Source organism: Hemitrygon akajei, unplaced genomic scaffold (genome assembly GCF_048418815.1).
Source record: "Hemitrygon akajei unplaced genomic scaffold, sHemAka1.3 Scf000100, whole genome shotgun sequence".
Classification (NCBI taxonomy): domain Eukaryota; kingdom Metazoa; phylum Chordata; class Chondrichthyes; order Myliobatiformes; family Dasyatidae; genus Hemitrygon; species Hemitrygon akajei.
Window position 1 is genome coordinate 2,211,338 of NW_027331986.1, and position 16,499 is coordinate 2,227,836.

Genomic DNA, 16,499 nt, shown 5'->3' on the forward strand with positions numbered 1-16,499 from the left:
AAATCAAGAGAATTCCAGAAAAGTATTTATCTATGTTTTAATTATGACTCTAAAGCCTTCAACAGTGTGGACCACAATACACTATCGCAAATCCTTAAAGAAATTGGGGTACTTGGACATCTGCTCTGCCTTATGAGAAACTTGTACAAAGATCAGGAAGCAACAGTTAGAACTGACCACGGAAGAACAAACTGGTTCAAGATTGGGAAAGGAGTACTGTCACCCTGCTTATTTAATCTATATGCTGAACACATCATGAGGAATGCTGGTCCAGAGGACTCAAAATGCTGCAGTCAAAATTACCTGACACAATATTAAATTCAGATATGCAGGTGATACTATTCTAATCGCTGAAAGTGAGGAGGATCTGAGGAAGCTTCTAATGAAAGTGAAAGAAGGAAATGGAAAGCTGGCTTTCTGCTCAATATTAAGAAAACCAGCCAATCCTGTTAACTCTGTGGTAATCAATGGAAAGGAAGTGCAAGCAGTGGCAGATTTTGTCTTCTTCAATTCAAAGATTTCTATAGATCATATATGTCAAACTCAAGGCCCGCGAGATAATATCAAATTACTATTAAAGCTGGCCCCAGTAATCGAAGCGCCTATGGCGCATGATATGGCTAATGCTGAGTTTATTCAGGTACCAGGTTTTCAGGGTTTTTAGTGTTTATTTGGCAGTCTTCTTCATAAGAAATGGAATTTGTAAAGTGAAACACTTTGTAGTTATAGCAGAGACTGAGACACGAGTGCAGGCTGAAAAAACGGAGGCAACGAAAGGTGCGTACGCACGCATCCGACTGATCTGGCCCGCATGAAGCTGCACTTTGCTCAGTCCGGCCCGTGACCTAAAATGAGTTTGACACCCCTGCTATAGATGGTAAATGCAGCCACAATATTAAACGGCGCTTACTTCTGGGGAAGGCAGCAATGGGAATTTAGATAAAATACTGAAGTGCAGAGATATAACGTTGTCTACCAAGAACAGTACAGTCCAGTCTATAGTATTTCCAGTTGTGATGTATGGCTGTGAGAGCTGGGTTATTAGTAAGGCCGAATATAGAAGAATCAACGTCTTTGAACTTGGATGCTGGAAGAAAGTGTTAAGAGTTCATTGGACAGCAAGAAGATCCAACAAGTCAATACTTGGGGAAATTCAGCCAGACTGCTCACCAGGAAGCTTGAAAAGCTGAAATATCTTTGGAAACGAGCAGTCAATGTTTTGGGCCGAGACTGTTCATCAGGACAGAAGAAGGAGCGGACAGGGGCCCTATAAAGAATGTGGGAGGTAGGGTGGGATGGAGGAGGCTGGTAGGTGCCAGCCGAAAGACCAGTAAGAGGAAAGATCAAGGGGTGGGGGAGGGAAGCAGGGAGGGGATAGCCAGGAAAGGTGAAGAAGGAATGTGTAGGGGGAAATCACTTTGGGTAATAGAAGGCGGCGGAATCATGAGAGAGGTGATAGGCAGCTGGAGGAGGAGGCAGAGTGAAACTGGGATGGGGGAAGGGAGAGTGAGGGAATTACCAGAAGTTGGAGAATTCAATGTTCATGCCAAGGGGCTGGAGACTACCCAGACGGTATATGAGGTGTTGCTCCTCCAGCCTGGACCTGTATTCCTTTGACTAGCACTGATCATTGTTTTTGTGTAATGTTTTTGTGGGTTTATGATGGGAAATTCCAGTCATTTATTGTTACATTTTAGCTCGGGCTACACAATTATCTGCTTGTGTATTTTTGGGTCACACTAACTGTAACTGGGGTGTGTGATGGTCACCTCCCTCTGTCTGTACGATCAATGTTTTTAAACTATCATACTTTATGTATTGTGTTTGGTTTACTATTGTGGTCTCTAACATCTTGTTCTCCTTTACACTTGTTACTGGAATGACATCAAACAATTCTGAATCTTGAATCCTGGGTAAAAACCACGACCAACCACATATCTAAAGTCCTTCTTAATTTCACGAACTCCTACAATGTCACCCTAATTCTCCTCTGGATTAAAGATCCAGCTTAGCCAAACGCTTCCTTAGACTCGGCCCTCTAGCCCAGGCAACATCTTCAGCAATCTCTTCTGCGCCCTCTCCAGCTTGATAATATATTTTCTACAGTAGGTTGAACACAACTGTACATAATACTGTGTAGCCGCACCAACAATATAATGCCCATAATCCAGAACTCAATGCCCAGTCTGATGAAGGCTAGCATGATTAAACCCTTCTTCTTCACCCTCTATATTTGCACATCCACTTTCAGTGACTGTACTCTTGTACTCCCAGGTTGCTCTGTTCCACAACAATCGGTGCCCTCCCATTCACTATACCAGTCCCACCTAGTTTGACTGTCCAAAATGCACCATCTCTCACTTGTCCAAGTAGAAAACCATTTGCCATTCCTCAGCCCCTCTCCAAAACTGACCAAGGTGTCTTTGAAATTCATTGACACCTGTTGCCTTATAAGCCAGTTCCATATCCTCAGAGTCACCAGCCCAATATGATCACCCATACAAAGACGCTTTGGTACCGGCAATTTGCCGTGGTGTTCCTGCCATTTCTGATTCACAGACTAAGATGGAACTGGAACCTAATGACCCTCTGCCGGGGCCGGTGCCCAAGCTGGTTCCCCGGTCTGTATAGAGGATGCGGATACACTTCAGCCTGACTCCAGCTGCTAAACCAAGCGCAGTTGATCAAAATCTTCCTGCTGTGTGGGATCTTGCCCAGCACAGCTGGCTGCCATGTTTCCTGCAGTGCAGCAGGAACAAAATGTAAAACTACAAAGTAGAAAATGCTGGGAACCCAGTACATCAGATTACATCTCTGAAAGGACAAATGGTGGAAGACCCAGTTCCAGAACTGAGATTGTCAAAGATGCGGCCAATCTGCTGAGCGTTTCCAGTATTTTCTCCTCCTTACTTTAAATTTCCTGCAGCTGTAGTATTTTCTCCCTCTTCATTTTAATGCACAGATAGTAACTGATTGCCACCCTAAACTGTAAATACCATCCCACCCCAACCACTCTGTTAGATCTGAGTTCATTCTGACCCTGGTGTAATACATCCCATACAGTCAATGCACACAGCATCCTTTCCTCCCACTATCATTCTGTTACATTTGCCCCTGAGGCTGTGGTCTTTTCGTTGAGAGGCGGTGACCACAGAGCGATAAAAATCTGCAACTCTTCCTGATGGGTTGTTACCCTGGAAACAGAGGCTCACCAAAAATAACCGAAAAAGGAAATAACAAACTCAACATCAGATGCTATGAGTTCCATTATGATGACGATTAACACTGCAGCCATTTTGTAATGGTGAAACTAAGATTGAAATGGCTGATTTTACCCTGCCACATGCTGTGTTCAATTAAACCTCTGGCAGCCCTAGCTATTAAAAACAACAATTCTGGAAAAGATGCAAAACAAAATTTCACAATGAAGACAAAGTCTGTAGGAGAGATTGTTGAAATATATCATTGCAGCAATGGGATGCAGGCTGGGCAGAAGTTTATCAAGATGGTTGATACATATCATTGAGTTAGTGGTATAGAGTCTGGACAGAGGTTGAACAAGATGGTTAATATATATCATTGAGGTGGTGGGATACTGACTGGACAGGCTGAACAAGATGGTTGATATATATCATTGAGGTAGTGGGATACAGGCTGGACAGAGGTTGAACAAGATGGCTGATATATATGGATACAGGCAGAACAGAGATTCAGCAAGGTGGTTGATATATATCATTGAGGTGGTGGGATACTGAGTGGACAGAGGTTGAACAAGATGGTTGATATATATCATTGAGGTGGTGGGATACAGACTGGACAGAGGTTGAACAAGATGGTTGATCTATATCATTGAGGTGATGGGATACAGACTGGACAGAGGTTGAACAAGAAGGTTGATATATATCATTGAGGTGGTGGGATACAGACTGGACAGAGGTTGAACAAGATGGTTGATATATATCATTGAGGGAGTGGGATACAGGCTGGACAGAGATTGAACAAGAAGGTTGATATATATCATTGAGGTGGTGGGATACAGGCTGGACAGAGATTGAACAAGAAGGTTGATATATATCATTGAGGTGGTGGGATACAGACTGGACAGAGGTTGAACAAAATGGTTGATATATATCATTGAGGTGGTGGGATACAGACTGGACAGAGGTTGAACAAGATGGTTGATATATATCATTGAGGTAGTGGGATACAGGCTGGACAGAGGTTGAACAAGAAGGTTGATATATATCATTGAGTTGATAGGATACAGGCTGGGCAGAGGTTGAACAAGATGGTTGATATATATGATTGAGGTGGGATACAGGCTGGACAAAGGTTGAACAAGATGGTTGATATATATAATTGAGGGAGTGGGATACAGACTGGACAGTGGTTGAACAAGAAGGTTGATATATATCATTGAGGTGGTGGGATACAGAATGGACAGAGATTGACCCAGATGAGCAGGGAATGAACAGATGGAACCAGGTGGGAGAAGGGATCAAGGACAATCACTGATGGTCCTCCCGCAATACAAGGTACTGAATTAAAGATACATACTGTGCTGCTCCAGGGGCCACGGTGATTGTGGTAGACAGCTTGGCTCTGCATTCCTTTGACTAGCACTGTTCATTGTTCTTGAGTTAAAATGCTTTTGTGGGTTTATGATGGGAAATTCCAGTCATTTATTGTTACATTTTAGCTCGGGCTACACAATTATCTGATTGTGTATTTTTGGGTCACACTAACTGTAGGGTGTGTGATGGTCACCTCCCCCTGTGTGTACGAGACTGGTTGGGTTCACTCTCCGGGTCACGGTGCCCAGAATGTATATGTTTATCACAATAAAACCGTTGAGTTTAACGAGCTCCTTTGTCTATCATTATGGACCAAATGCTCGCCACCATACCACTATGTAAAAGATCTCGAAATGACAAAGCTAGAACAAACCATAACTTTGCCATTCACCAAATGTTATCAATGCACCATAAAAAGTTTCCCATCCGGATACTTCACGCCTTGGTATGGCCACTGCTTTACCCGTGCCTGCAAGGAACTGCAGAGTTACGGACGCAGATCAGCTCATCACAGAAACCAGTCTCCCCTACATGAACACTTTCTGGACTTCCCGCTCCCTCGGTGAAATCGAAGATCCCCACAACCCGAGACATTCTCCTTTCTCACCCACCCCAATTAGGGAGAAGATACAACAGTATCACCAGGCTCAGAAACGGCTTATCTGAAGTAAACAAACTTTGGAGGATTTCCATGAAGCGAGGCAAAGCCACCAGTTCGGGAAGTTAACGGAACTCACTGGCCAACAACCGATTTCCCCAACAAGAGAGAATATGCCGCTGCTGCAAATCAATATCGACGCAAACTGGTGAATGAACTCAGCGGGCTAAAAATCACTGCAGACGGTGAGCATGCGCAGTGTGATTCTCACGTCACCAGACCCGGGGGGTGGGGGGGTCTCGGAAAAACCGCACTGCTGCAGCTCTGCGGCAAAGTGAGAGTGGAGAACGGGATCACGTAACCGTGGGTGGGTCTCCCCGACAATAAACCGATTCAGACATACGAGCCTAATTAGGCCGTTTGGCCCATCGAGTCTGCTCCGGCATTCAATCATGCCTGACCCTTTTTCACTCCTCAGCCCCACTCCCCGGCCTTCTCACCGTAACCAATCAACAACCTATCAAACACGAGGAAATCTGCAGATGCTGGAAATTCAAACAACACACTCAAAATGTTGGTAGAACACAGCAGGCCAGGCGGCATCTATAGTGAGAAGCACTGTCGACGTTTCAGGCCGAGACCCTTCGTCAGGACTAACTGAAAGGAAAGATAGTAAGAGATTTGAAAGTAGTGGGGGGAGGGGGGAATACAAAAACAACCTATCAATCTCCGTCTTACATACCCCAAACCTGGCCTCCACAGATGCCTTTGCTAATTCCACAAATTCACCACACTCTGGTTAAAGAAATTTCTCTGAGTTTAGTGAAGCGTATCCCTCTGATCATCGACACTGTTCAGGGTTTTGCATTTAACAGTGTACTGTCTCATACATTCGACCTACCGAGCTGCCAAGATGATCATCACTAATCAAATCTCACTGAGATTTCTCAGGTCCTGTTGAATTTATTGCTAAGTGGACAAGTACGGGAAGGTACAGGTACAGAGAAACACTGACTTGTGGCAGCATCACAGGCAAGTACATTCAGATAACACACTGAACACAAATTGTACAATTCTCTGTCAGTAACAGTATAGAAACATGTTTTACGTCACCCTGCTAACAGGACCAGAACAACAGGGGCTGAGCGGCGGCTCATCTCAGACGGTTCGGTGTGAAGGTCTCACAACCCGGACCGACCCCGGCAGATTCTGTGAAGGAAGCGAGGCGAGGCCGCCAGTTCGGGAAAGTTCATCCCCTCCCCCTTCAGGCTTCACCGATCACCTTGTGTTTCTCTCTCCCTCCCCACCCCCACCTTTTATTCTCCAGTGCTGCCGAAGGGTTTCGGCCGCTAATGTAGACTGTACTCTTTTCCTGGATTCTGCCCGGTCTGCTGAGTCCCTCCAGCATTTTGTGCTCGTTGCTCGCATTTCCAACATCCGCAGATTTTCTCTTGTTTGAGTTCGGGAAAGTTAAAGGGACTCACTGCCCAACATCAGACCTCTCCGCTCCGGACCGGCTTCAATACTCACCGAAAGGATAATCCTTTCCCAGCTCTTCGACCCGGGGGGCGAGGACCTGCTCTGGATCCCGATTCCACCGCAGAAACCTTCAACAAAGAACTGGAAACAACACGGGCAATCCAGTACTGAGCATGCGCGATGTGAATTGCGCGTCATCAGGGCGGTGGGCGGGGCCTCGGAAACGAAACTGCAAATGCTGCAGCTCTGCGGCAAAATGGGATCACGTGACGGTGGATGGTCTCCCACGTGACCCGGTGACAGTTCCTCGCCCCTGCCGACCCACCGCCGTTTCCCCCACATTATTTCATACTTACACCAGCAACATTTTCAATTTTCCCTCCGTACTTTTCCCGTCCAATTCCTCCATGCCCCCCACCCCCGGGTCAAAGATTTACGGGTTGAATTCCCAACCCGGTCTGACAGAGAACGCAGGCACAAATAGGAATTGTGCAGGGTTCATTTAAATCATTTTATGTTCATAAACACTAATTCGGTCACCAGTGGTGTGCCTCAGGGATCTGTTCTGGGACTCCTACTCTTCGTGATTTTTATAAATGACCGTCAGTTCAGCGGAGAGGAACATCGGGTGAGTGGGAGGGAGAATGTGTTTAAATTTTCACACATTACAGGACTGATGGGTGTCAGAACTCTGTTTCATCAGGATGTCAAAGCATAAAAACAAATCACAAATAAATATATATAATTCTTAAAAATGTGAATCTCAACCAATGTTTGAAAAAGTTGTAAATACCCCTGCTGGTGGCTCAATGTTCAGAGCGAGGGGAGTAGGCAACAGTTCTATGATGTTGCAATAAACGAGCTTAAATAGGGCAGAATTTTTTATTTCAGGAAGACTGTACAGTGTGACGGCAGCATGTCAGTGAGAACTGGGGCATAATCAGTGGGTTCCACAGGAGCTCGAGTGTGTTCTGTTCTGGGTGAAGATGATTGTGTTACAATCTGTAATTGCAAGGCTTATTGAGAAAGTAAGGAGGCATGGGATCCAAGAACTGGCTTGCCCAACAGAATGGGATCCAAGAACTGGCTTGCCCAACAGAAGGCAAAGAGTGGTTGTAGACGGGTCATATTCTGCATGGAGGCCGGTGACCAGTTGAGTGCCTCAGGGATCTGTTCTAGGACATTACCATTCGTGATTTTTAGAAATGACCTTGATGAGGAGCTGGAGGGATGGGCTAGAAAGTTTGCTGATGACACAAAGGTTAGGGGTGTTGTGGATAGTGTGGAGGGCTGTCAGAGGTTACAGTGGGAAATTGATAGAATGCAAAACTGGGCTGAGAAGTAGCAGATGGAGTTCAACCCAGATAAGTGTGAAGTAGGTTAAATATGGTGGCGGAATATAGTATTAATGGTAAGACTCTTGGCAGCGTGGAGGATCAGAGGGATCTTGGGGTCCGGGAACATAGGACCCTCGAAGCAGCTGCGCAGGTTGATGCTGTAGATAAGAAGGCGTACGGTGTATTGGCCTTCATCAATTGAGGAATTGGATTTAGGAGCCGAGGGGTAATGTTGCAACTATATAGGACCCTGGTCAGACCCAGCTTGGAGTACTGTGCTCACCTCTGGTCGCCTCACTACAGAAAGGATGTGGAAGCCATAGAAAGGGTGCAGAAGAGATTTTCAAGGATGTTGTCTGGATTGGGGAGCATGTCTTATGAGAGTTGGTAGAGTGAACTCGGCCTTTTCTCCTAGGAGTGATGGAGGATGAGAGGTGACCTGATAGAGGTGTATCAGGTGATGAGAGGCATTGATCGTGTGGACTGACAGAGGCTTTCTCCCACAGTTTGAAGATGCATTGATCGTGTGGACTGACAGAGGCTTTCTCCCACAGTTTGAAGGTGCATTGATCGTGTGGACTGACAGAGGCTTTCTCCCACAGTTTGAAGGTGCATTGATCGTGTGGACTGACAGAGGCTTTCTTCCACAGTTTGAAGGTGCATTGATCGTGTGGACTGACAGAGGCTTTCTCCCACAGTTTGAAGGTGCATTGATCGTGTGGACTGACAGAGGCTTTCTCCCACAGTTTGAAGGTGCATTGATCGTGTGGACTGACAGAGGCTTTCTCCCACAGTTTGAAGGTGCTTGGAAGTAGGTACAGAGGAGATGTCAGAGGTAAGATTTTTACACAGAGAGTGGTGAGTGTGTGGAATGGGATGCCGGCGACAGTGGAAGAGGCGGGGACGATAGGGTCTTTTAAGAGAGTCCTGGACATGGACATAGAGCTTAGAAAAATAGAGAGCTATGTGTAACCCAAGGTAATTTGTAAAGTGAAGACATACTCAGCACAGCATTGTGGGCCGAAGGGCCATTATACTGCTGTAGTTTTTCTATGTTTCTAATTTCCATTCACATTCCTCTGGCTTCACTGGACAGGAACACTGAAACTTCCGGTGAGAAACAGGAGGTGGTGGCCATTCAGCCCCTCAAACCATCAACAAGATGACAGCTGCTCTTCCATCTCAGCCACATGTTTCCGCCCGATCCTCATTTCCTCGACCCCTTCGGTCTCCACACATCTGCCGGCCTCAGTTTTATGTGAGGACGATCACTGTGTCTTCACTGCCCTCCGTGGTGGGGATTTACAAACTACCTGCGTCTCAATATCACCAAGACCAAGGAGATGGTGGTGGACTTTAGGAGATCTAGGCCTCATATGGAGCCAGTGATCATTAATGGAGAATGTGTGGAGCAGGTTAAGACCTACAAATATCTGGGAGTACAGTTAGATGAGAAGCTAGACTGGACTGCCAACACAGACGCCTTGTGCAGGAAGGCACAGAGTCGACTGTACTTCCTTAGAAGGTTGGCGTCATTCAATGTCTGTAGTGAGATGCTGAAGATGTTCTATAGGTCAGTTGTGGAGAGCGCCCTCTTCTTTGTGGTGGCGTGTTGGGGAGGAAGCATTAAGAAGAGGGACGCCTCACGTCTTAATAAGCTGGTAAAGAAGGCGGGCTCTGTCGTGGGCAAAGTACTGGAGAGTTTAACATCGGTAGCTGAGCGAAGGGCGCTGAGTAGGCTATGGTCAATTATGGAAAACTCTGAACATCCTCTACACAGCACCATCCAGAGACAGAGAAGCAGTTTCAGCGACAGGTTACTATCGATGCAATGCTCCTCAGACAGGATGAAGAGGTCAATACTCCCCAATGCCATTAGGCTTTACAATTCAGCCGCCAGGACTTAAGAACTTTTTAAAAGCTATTATTAATGCTTTTTGAGATAGTGATTTAGATGCATATCATATTTTTTTACTGAGTTAAGTATTGTATGTAATTAGTTTTGCTACAACAAGTGTATGGGACATTGGAAAAAAAGTTGAATTTCCCCATGGGGATGAATAAAGAATCTATCTATCTATCTATCTATCTATCTATCTATTCAAACGCTCGGAGTGGAGACATTTCCCCTCATCTCAGTCCCGGACATTCCACACCCTGTTTCAGAGACTGGGATCCCTGGTTCAACCGATAATGATGTTGAGCATTTCAATGTGTTCACCTCTCAGTCCTCGATTCTCTAAATGAAAGGGTTATCGCATTTGATCTTTCTTCATATGATGACCCCACCACTCCAGGGATCAGTCTGGTGAATCTTCATTGCACTCTCTATAACAAATACTCTCTAACCTCTTTGTTAATACTCTATGGAATTAATTTCCATCTTCTGCAGCCCCGTGTTGCCCCAACCACTCACCTCCCACCCCTGTCACTATTTCCACCTTCCCATCTCCCCTCTCACCTGGATCCACCTATCGCTCCCCAGCTCTTGCCCCATCCCCACCCCTCACCTCTTTTCTCTGACTATTTCCCGTCCACTCTCAGTCCAGAGGGAGGGTCTCGGCCCGAAATGTTGACGGTCCATTTCCCTCCACAGATGCTGCCCGACCCACTGAGTTCCTCCGGCAGTTTGTTCTTTGGTCTGTATAACCCGTGTTAGTATGGGGAGTGGGATTTTACACCATATTCCAGGTACAATCTCAACAAAGCACAAATAATTGTCACTTTGCCCGGACCATCGGCCCCGCTTGCAGGGCAACAGTCTGACAGTGTTTGCCCCCAATGTGGTGAATCCCTCCGCTCGACACCACCGTGGGCTCAGACATTTCCACAGATGAGCCCCTCCTGTCCCACCGGGACAAACATCCTGTCCGCCCCGTCTCTCACCATCTTCATCCTTTCAATAAAATCCCCCCCTCTCCCTCCCTCCCCGGGGAACCGGCATCAAACCGACGGGCCGAGCGGTCTCCTCCTACCTCTCAGCGATACATCAGACTCCGGCCGCAGGAGACGCTTCACAAACGCCCCAACTTCCCTCGGAGGGAAATGGAAATAAATCAGAAAGCGGACATTTACTTTGAGGTTTTCTCCGCTCTGAGGAGGCGGTCGGCGCCTGAGCGGGAGACGGACTCAGCGGGGGTAACGCCCACTCGGCTTGTCCGCCTCCGCGACTGGTTGTAACCTGTGATTGGCATCGCTCCGCACCAATGGGAATAGCGCAGCTCCTGAATCCTCTGTTGACAGCGGTGGGGGAGGGGCTGGTCACGTGATTATTAGCCCAGCCGTTCAACCTGTAAAGCTCGAGCACAGCAGCGTGTGGGTAACGTAAGACACAGCGCACGTGAGGGCAGATCCCGCTGTGGGGAGCACATGTGTGACGTCAGGCGTGTGGGGGAGGAGCTGTGTGACGTCACCCGTGGGAGAGGGCTGGCATTTAAAAGCACCTTAATGGACTTTTCAGTGGGACAACAACATTAATCACGGGTTTCATCACGGAATCCAGTGTTGTGAGATGTAAAGTCCCCTGGTATGTGTCCGGCTGTGCCGTGTTGTTGGTGGAGTGGGCAGCGTGGGATTTGTCTCGATTCGGGTCACAACACCAGAATTGCCAGCGGGGTCCACACACAGTGTATTAGTCAACAGAGAACCTCTCGTCCCTGCAGTCTTTGTCTCCTGGTAAACTCAACACCCTGACAGTGTGGACCATAGATACCCCTTCTTCTCAGAGTCAGGGAATCATTCAGACAGCTGATCGCTGAGAGGAATTATATTTATTGGTCATTAAAGTTCGCCCAGATTCGTTTGGACGGATTTGATGTGGAGTTCGGGGTGTCACAGTGAAAGGTCCGGACGGCCGAACTCTCTTCGTTGTCCAAACATCCTTCCAGGTGAGGCGACACTTCACCTGTGAATCTTCCGGGGTCGCCCGTTATGTCCGCTGTTCCCGATGCGGCCGCCTCTACACTGGTGACACCGGCTCCTCCACAGTTGTGCGGGGTAGTGTTTTTTTTTGAGGGGGGGGGGGAAATCGATGATATTATTCCCTTTTGTGCGGGAGGGGTGGATTTGGGGGTTGATGATTGGGATGACGTTCCTTTTCATGCGGGGGTAGGAGTTTGATTTTTCTCTCTGATAGAGGCTGCCCGGCCTGCTGAGTCCCGCCAGCATTTTGTTTGTGTTGCTCTGAATTTCCAGCATCTGCAGACTTTGTCGTGTTTGTGATTTACCTCTCCGTTGTCCCTCCCGCCTCCTGAACGCAGGCGCAGTGCCGACCGTAGCTGTCTCCGGCGGTTCTTCTATTCAGGCGTCCGTGAAGAAGGGTCTGATCTCGGGGTTGTGGAAATCAGGGGCCGGCTGCCGTGGAAGCACAACTTTGTGGGCCGAAGGGCCTGTATTGTGCTGTAGGTTTTCTATGTTTCTATGAAAAGTGCCGGGAACGAGCTCTGCCGGACGGCTGGAGGCTCCGGTCTCTCCGGTCCCGCAGCCCCGGTTTTAGCTTTGCGCCCGAGCCCGGGCTGTGGGATCAGTTAGTTGTGGTTCCTAGGCTGGGAGGGGTTTGGGGTGAGGGGGATCTGTCTGTGTGTGGGGGGGTAGAGGTTATGGGTGGACTGTAATCGGGGGGGGGGGAGGTGTGGGTGGGGTTGCTGTTGTGAGAAAGTGGGATGATCGGATGTTTCGTGACCCGGGTCAAATAAAGTTGTGAACGGGGGAGGATCTGCTCCGTTGTATCGGACGCTCGCGTGTCCTTTCAGGGAGCAGCAATTCTCTCTTCAAATGAATTACTGTCTAATCTTGCTGTTAACATTGTGTTTGTTACAAAGCCCCAGTGTCTGGAAGAGCTGTCACCGTCATGGGCTGTTGCTGCAGATTGGGATGGCGGTGGGGTGTCAGTGACCTCTGTATCAGAGAACACGGGTTTCTACATCCTCCTGTGAGATATAAATGTCTTCACAGTGGATTCGGATCAGCTGGCGCATCTGGAGTTTGCAAAGGGAAAGGGAATAGGGAAGGGGCTGAGGAGAGACAGTTTTAATCAGCAAACAATCGTCCGGGATGGAGGGGTACAGGAGCTGTCTGATAGATCGTTTTACAGTAATTGTGTTTTTATATAATCTCACAGACGGTGACTGAGGAAGGAGCTTGTTGATGGAGGATACCCGGAGGTTAGCAGGTCAGACACGGTATCAGGAGAGTGACAGTGATGTGATTTCCTGTGCCACGGGTACAGACAGTCGTCTCAAGTGAGGAGTTTGTGTGGAGATGCAGCTTCCCTGGAGGTGGAGGAAAGAGGACACACCAACAGGTGGAACCAGCTGTGGGAAGACATGGTTTGTCAGGTCTGACGATGAGCTGAATGTACCATAACCTTCAGACTGAATCAGAAAACCATTCTGAGGGTATTTGAAATGTCAGAAGCAGGGCAGATGTGATCCCATGTCTCCATCAGACCCTCAGTGAGATGGTTCCAGTTATAACGTGCAGGGGTGAAAGCACAGTGTTTGGGGTCTGATTTAATCACTGATTCTGACACAGTGAGAGGGTTAGTTTTGCTGTAAGGCAGCAACATTAATGGAAGAAACTTCATCAATTGCCAGTTGTTCAGCAAAAGTGATCAACTTGTAAATTACCTTGACAGAAACTGATACTCACAGTGGTGACAAAGGGGTTCAGTCAGGTTTATTTCAGGTTGGAGAGGGGTGTGGAGTTTTGAAATCAATGCCTTGCGGTGCCACCATCGTTAATTTAGCATGTCCGGAGTGGTGGATCACACAGCATGGAAACAGGCCTTTGGCCGGCCATACCTGTTCTGACCATCCACTCACAGTCTACACTGGTCCCATTTATCAGCACTTGGATCATACCCGACTGTATCTCGGCAGTTTCAATGCTCATCCTCTTCATAAATGTTGTGAAGGGACCTGCCTCCACCGCCACCTCGGGCAGTGTGTTCCAGAATCCAACTACCCTGAGTGAGAAATCTCCTCCTCAGATCCCTCTAAACCTCTTCATCCTCTGCTTAAATCCATGCCCTCTGATCGGTGACACCTCTGTCCCAGGATCGGGGCCGATATGGGCATCAGTGAGGCCTTTGATAAGGCTCAGCATGGTAAGTTGCTGTGGAAAATCAGATCACACGGGATCCAGGGAGAGCTGGCTCACTGGATGCACAGTTGTCTTGATGGTAGGAAGCAGAGAGTGATGGTGGGAGGCTGTTTATTGGACTCGAGGCCCCGGCCTAGTGAGGTTCCCCAGGGTTACACCCCATTGCTCTCATTATTCATTGATATTTAATTATATTTGCATTTGCACAGTTGAATTCGATGCTTCACTTGATCTTTCATTGATCCTGTTATTATTCTAAAGATTTGCTAAGTGTTCCTGTAGGAAAAACTATGTCAGGGTTTTATGTGGTATGTGACTATATAAAATTTCTGTACTCTGATAATAAAATTTACTTTGAACATCAACCATTGCTACTTGACATCTCGATCAATAATCTGGTTAAGAATATACAGGATATGGAGAGTAGGTTTGCAGCAAGTTCAAACAATTAGTTTTTCTCAAAAATATTATGTATAATCTCTCTGCTCTGTTTCCCTCTCCACACTCGACCACCCCTCCCTTTACTGTCTTCCCTCTCTGCCCCATCCTCCCTCTCACCCTAACATTGGACAAAAGTTCAGGGTGAAAGTGAATTATTTTCAGGGAATCTGAAGGGGAATTCTTCACTGGGAGGTTGGTGAGAGGGTGGAATGAGCTGCCAGTGGAAGTGGACGATGTGGGTTTGGTTTAGACACTAAAGAGGAATTTGGGTGAGGACTTGGATGGGAGGTGTATGGAGGCTCTGGTGCAGGTAGCTGGAAATGGGCAGTAACAACAAAAACAGGTCGGCATTGACTAGAAGGGCTGATAGGCCTGTTTCATTGCTGCTTGGCTCTGTGATTCTAATAATATTGTGATTTGTAATTTCCACAGTAAGTACATTGCTACTAATGTCTGAACCCAGAAATTTGCCCAAACAGGAACTGAAAGACTCTTGGCTGGCTACAAAAAGTGTCTACAAGCTGTGATACTTGCCAAAGGGGGTGCTACTGAACATGTAGGGCACCCAAACATTTGCTTCTGGCCCTTTTCCTTTTTTTGTTATTTTCAAACTGTAATAGATTGAAATAAAAATGTAATCTTCCTTAAATATTAAAGAAATGTGTCATCTCTAACTTTATGCCTTTTGGAAATCAGGTCATCTTTTACTCGCTGATCTATTCACAGTAGCAGAAATTTTGACAAGGGGTCAAAATCAAGGAAAATCATTGGGAAAATCAGATCGCTACTGGAAGAGTGGATTGGGAAAATCAGGTTGGCACTGGATCTCAAGAGAGAGAATTTGTAGAATGTCTATGAGATGGCTTTTTAGAACAGCTTGTTGTTGAGCCCACTAGGGGATCGTCTGTACTGGATTGGGTATTGTGTAATGAACCAGAGGTAATTAGAGAGATGGAAGTGAAGGAACCCTTAGGAGGCATTGAGTTCACTGTGAAATTTGAGAAAGAGAAGCCGAAATCAGATGTGTCGGTATTTCAGTGGAGTAAAGGAAATTACAGTGGCATGAGAGAGGAACTGGCCAAGGTTGACTGGAAAGGGACACTAGCAGGAAGGACGGCAGAGCAGCAGTGGCTGGAGTTTATGCGAGAAGTGAGGAAAGTGCAAGACAGATATATTCCAAAGAAAAAGAAGTTTTCGAATGGATAAAGGATGTAACCGTGGCTGACAAGAGAAGTCAAAGCCAAAGTAAAAGCAAAGCAGAGGGCATACAAGGAAGCAAAAATTAGTGTGAAGACAGAGGATTGGGAAGTTTTTTAAAAACTTACAAAAGTAAAGTATGAAGGTCATTAATAGAGAAAAGAAGAACTATGAAAGAATGATAGCAAATAATATCAAAAAGGATACTAAAAGCTTTTTCAAGTATGTAAAGAGTAAAAGACAGGTGAGAGTAGCTATAGGACTGAAAGAAAATGATGCTGGAGAAATTGTAAATGGAGATAAGGAAATGGCAGAGGAACTGAACTGACTCCATGTGTGTATATGCAATTATGATAAGAAATACAGACCAGAAAACTTAAATGAGAAGCTGGCTCAGAAAAATAAATCATCACTCTGGAAGAAAACATTAACCAGTGAAATGAGTATGACCCTCCATGGGAGACATCCCAATGATCTGAGCAGACGAGATGGTGACAACGAAGCATCGAGCACCTAACTGAGAGTTGGAGACCTCTCCCCAAAAACAGAGGAGTTCCTTGCGGAAATACAGGATGAGGTGGGTAACAAAAGTAAAACAAATCGAAACTTCATGAAATACAAACAAACAAGGCAGTAAGTGCAGAAAAGGCCAAGAGAAACCAGACACAGTCCAACACATTCCAGGATCCTGCGGCAGTTTAACTCAATCTGATTACTTACGCAGGTACAATCAAGAGGCAAATATCATTCACCAAAATCTTGCCTTAAAAT

At 46.6% G+C, this 16,499-nt stretch overlaps 1 protein-coding gene across 5 annotated transcripts in view; it reads right to left on the minus strand.

Moving 5' to 3' along the window:
- The window catches only part of LOC140723085 (NACHT, LRR and PYD domains-containing protein 3-like), a 31,476-nt gene extending 24,476 nt beyond the window's left edge, over positions 1-7,000 (minus strand). For all 5 annotated transcript variants that reach the window (XR_012097801.1, XM_073037707.1, XM_073037708.1 and 2 more), the window contains exon 1: positions 6,703-7,000. The gene's annotated coding sequence lies outside the window, so the exon portion shown is untranslated. The remainder of the gene's footprint in view (positions 1-6,702) is intronic.
- Positions 7,001-16,499: the final 9,499 nt, after the last annotated feature.